This window comes from Lissotriton vulgaris, chromosome 12 (assembly GCF_964263255.1).
Source record: "Lissotriton vulgaris chromosome 12, aLisVul1.2, whole genome shotgun sequence".
Taxonomy (NCBI): Eukaryota; Metazoa; Chordata; class Amphibia; order Caudata; family Salamandridae; genus Lissotriton; species Lissotriton vulgaris.
Genome location: NC_141700.1, coordinates 442,526,264 through 442,530,897, shown reverse-complemented (window position 1 = coordinate 442,530,897; position 4,634 = coordinate 442,526,264). Strand labels below are relative to the sequence as shown.

The 4,634-nt window shown below is 39.2% G+C and overlaps 1 non-coding gene across 1 annotated transcript; it reads left to right on the top strand.

Moving 5' to 3' along the window:
* Positions 1 to 622: 622 nt before the first annotated feature.
* Positions 623 to 695, top strand: TRNAM-CAU (transfer RNA methionine (anticodon CAU)). Its single transcript has one exon. It is a non-coding gene; the product is annotated as a tRNA-Met (tRNA).
* Positions 696 to 4,634: the final 3,939 nt, after the last annotated feature.

Genomic DNA, 4,634 nt, shown 5'->3' with positions numbered 1-4,634 from the left:
ACAACATAGTCGCGACCGTTGCGAGCCGACAAGTAAGTTTGCAATTGCGAACTAGTACCAAATCCTCGCAAACTGGCAGAAACACTTGCGAACACAAAAAAAACCCCAAATTCGCGGGAATTCGCGGATTTTGCGGATTGCGAGTTCGCAAATCCGCAAAATTCGCGAACGCCAGATTCGCAAAATTCGCCCATACTTAGTGCTGTGGCTTAGCTGGTTAAAGCGCCTGTCTAGTAAACAGGAGAACCTGAAAAGTCTGATTCATCTTACTGTTGAAAAGATCATCTTAAACCTTATAAAAACCCAAGTATTTTCAAGATTATAGAATGAATACTGTTATAGCAAAATGAAAAAAATACATATCTATGAGAAAGACGTAGATGACATTTCTACCTAGATTTGAGCAATATTATTACCTTCATGAAAAAAAATTGTAAAGAATTCAAGAAATGAAATTGGGTTTTATAAGAGTACCTGTTTAATAAAATATATTAATACTTGCGTATTGATTGAGTATCTTTTCGTGTTTAAGATTACAATACATATAAAGAAGAATTTATAGCAGGAAACACATTTTCATCATCAACAATAAATTATTTATTCATTTTTTACTGTTAACGTTGGTACTGTGGCTTAGTGGTTAAAGCGCCTGTCTCATAAACAGGAAATCCTGAGTTCAAATCTCAGCAGCACCTAACTGTTTTCTCCATGCATTCTGAATAATTTTCATCAAACAAGTGTTGAATGCAATTTAAGAATAAACATCTGGTTCTATGAACTTTAGAATAAGTTATCTTAAAAATTAAATAAAATGCCTGGTATTGTGAAGATTTTTGTAGGAATGCATTGACTGAAATAGGGAAAAGAAAATGACAAAGAACAAGATAGAGGTGAATGGAAAGGGGAGACCACTCGGTCCCCCCGAACGTATGGATGGGTGCCCCGATCCCCCGGGAAACCATTGTGGGCGGGGGCGTGTCCCGGTTGGTATGCCCGAAGCGGCGTGGCCGGAACACGCTCCTCCCGCTCAAGAGGGGTTGTCCTAAAAACCTGCCCGGAAGTCCGTGCACTGATGGGCATGCTGGAGGCGGGGCCCCGCCCTCCCGCAGCTGGATAAATAGTGCGGGAATCCAACGAAGCTTCCTCTTGTTAATGTGCTCTGAAGGCTGCACCACTCGTCGCTCCTGAGCCCTCAAGGGAACAAGCTGCACTTTTTTGAGAATTTGTAATCTTTGTCTTTCTCTTTCAGTTATCAAGGCGTGGTTGGAGATCGAGTCACCTTTTTAATTCAGGTCGGACGGATCGATCAAGGACATGCCTCGCAAGAAATCCGGAAAGAGCTCCGAGATGGAAAGGATGCTGCGCACGTTGGTGAACAAAGTGGCAGTGATGGACCGAAAGTTGGGTAAAGTTGACCGACTAGATCGCGGCTTAGCGGCCATCACAAAACAGGTGGAGGCCCAGAATGCCCCCTCGGGACGGCCTACGAGGGTCATAGGAAACGGCCTTGCCGAACGTCACCCCAGGGGATAAGGGTAAGTAGAGGAAGGGGAAGGGGAGTCCCAGTAAGGCCCCAGCTCCAGTGGTAACTCCACCGATCCCAGTCGCGCCAGCGGCCAGCCCGGTACTGGGACCGGATGGGGGGCTGCCTATTCCTGTGGTTATCACGCCATTGGGGGATGACCAGATGCCCCCGGAATTAGCGCTTCAGTTAGCAGCGGTGTTACCATGGCTAAAAAAGGGAGCAGGGGGATCAGCGGCTGCGGGAGACCCGGCCGAAGAAGGCAGAATAATTATCGAGCAGTTGCGGCAGGCAAGGGATACCGGGACTGCGAATGTACCTTCTATTCCCCTGCAGGTTGCGAAGGTGGTCGTGGCGGACAACCAGGAGAAAACAAAGGACTCGGCTGGAAGCGCGGCAGAAGCCGGTAAGGGATTGTTACCGATGGTGGGGGAGGGTGCAGTACCCTCAAGGCGGGAAAGTTTAGCTCAACATGTTCCCATGGCTACAAAAGAGATGGTGTGGGCAAATAAGTATGTTAACATGTTTTCACTGTTGACTGATCATCGTGAATTAGAGTATGCAAAGACCCAGAAAGATTTATGGCACCCCAGTGTATGGCGGTATTCAGGGTCGATGAGACGATGATGAACTGGATCAGGGCCTTCTCCATCTTGGAGAAGGCCCTGGTGAAGCTGAATGATCACTCTATTGTTGAATTCAACTAATCCATTCTTCAGCAAGGTATATTTTAAAATGATATGAATAGGGTAAACTTCAAATTAGAGAGATGTTTTTGAATAAGTGAAGAGTCTTCATTCATCTTCAGTGTTTGAGTAGAGAAGTGTGTGAAATTAGAAAAGAATATGAAAGTGAAAAAGCAATATTCTCTTGAACACCATAAAGAAAAGTGTTTCAAAATTAAGAATCAAGTGGGTGCTGTGGCTTAGCTGGTTAAAGCGCCTGTCTAGTAAACAGGAGATTCAGAGTTCAACTCTCAGCAGCGCCTTGCTTTTCTCATTGTTATATAACAAATCATTTTCATTAAGTCTTATTCCGATACAATTAAAATATAAAAGTCTGACTCATCTTACTGTTGAAAAGATCATCTTAAACCTTATAAAAACCCAAATATTAAAATTTCATAAAAATTGACCATTTGGGAAACGTTCGACAGCTCCGCGGTCATCGTTTTTCGTCAGAAAATTGATTTTTTGGACTGCACCAAAAATGATTCAAAATGTCAATTGGATCGTGCCTCATGTTGAATAACCACTTTTTAACCCCTCACAGTGACCAAAATTGCCATTTTTACAGAGTTTTGCTTACTCAGAAGCTTCAGTTTTGACCAATTTTAGGCACAGCAGAAATGACTTTAAACACACTTATGTTAGTTGAAAAAGTAATAATTCACACCCAACAGTAATTTACAGCCAAAAGATTAAATGTTAAAATGTCATCAAAATTGACCATTTTGGGAACGTTCAACAGCTCCGCGGATCGTGCCTCATGTTGAATAACCACTTTTTAAACCCTCACAGTGGCAAAAATTGCCATTTTTACATAGTTTTGCTTACTCAGAAGCTTCAATTTTGACCAATTTCAGGCACAGAAATGACTTTAAACACACTTATTTTAGTTGAAAAAGTAATAATTCACATCCAACAGTCATTTAACGTCAAAAGATTAAATGTAAAGATTTCTTCAATATTGACCATTTTTGGATCATTCGACAGGTCCGGGTCATCCATTTTCATCAGAAAATTGATGTTTTTGACTGTACAAAAAATGATTCAAAATGTCAATTGGATCGTGCCTCATGTTGAATAACCACTTTTTAAACCCTCACAGTGACCAAAATTGCCAATTTTACATTGTTTTGCTTACACAGAAGCTTCAATTTTGATCAATTTCAGGCACAGAAATGACTTTAAACACACTTATTTTAGTTGAAAAAGTAATAATTCACATCCAACAGTCATTTAAAATCAAAAGATTAAATGTTGAAATGTCCTCAATATGGACCATTTTGGAACGTTCGACAGGTCCGGGGTCATCATTTTTCATCAGAAAATAGATTTTTTGGAGTGTACCAAAAATGATTCAAAATGTCAATTAGATCATGCCTCATGTTGAATAACCACTTTTTAAACCCTCACAGTGACCAAAATAGCCATTTTTACAGAGTTTTGCTTACTCAAAAGCTTCAATTTTGACCAATTTCTGGCACAGAAATTACTTTAAACATACTTATTTTAGTTGAAAAAGTAATAATTCACATCCAACAGTCATTAAAAGTCAAAAGATTAAATGTTAAAATTTTATCAATATTGACTATTTTTGGAACGTTAGACAGGTCTGGGGTCATTGTTTTTCATCAGAAAATTGATTTTTAGGACTGTACCAAAAATTATTCAAAATGTCAATTGGATCATGCCTCATGTTGAATAACCACTTCTTAAACCCTCACAGTGACCAAAATTGCCATTTTTACAGAGATTTGCTCACTCAGAAGCTTTAATTCTGACCAATTTCAAGCACAGAAATGACTTTAAACACACTTATTTTAGTTGAAAAAGTAATATTTCACATCCAACAGTCATTTAAAATCAAAAGATTAAATGTTGAAATGTCCTCAATATATTACCATTTTGGAACGTTCGACAGGTCCGGGGTCATAATTTTTCATCAGAAAAAAGATTTTTTGGAGTGTACCAAAAATGATTCAAAATGTCAAATGGAACGTGCCTCATGTTGAATAACCACTTTTAAAACCCTCACAGTGACCAAAATTGCCATTTTTACAGAGTTTTGCTTACTCAAAAGCTTCAATTTTGACCAATTTCAAGCACAGAAATTACTTTAAACATACTTATTTTAGTTGAAAAAGTAATAATTCACATCCAACAGTCATTTAAAGTCAAAAGATTAAATGTAAACATTTCTTCAATATTGACCATTTTTGCATTCGACAGGTCCGGGTCATCCTTTTTCATCAGAAAATTGATGTTTTTGACAGTACCAAAAATGATTCAAAATGTCAATTGGATCGTGCATCATGTTGAATAACCACTTTTTAAACCCTCACAGTGACCAAAATTGCCATTTTTACAGAGATTTGCTCACTCAGTAG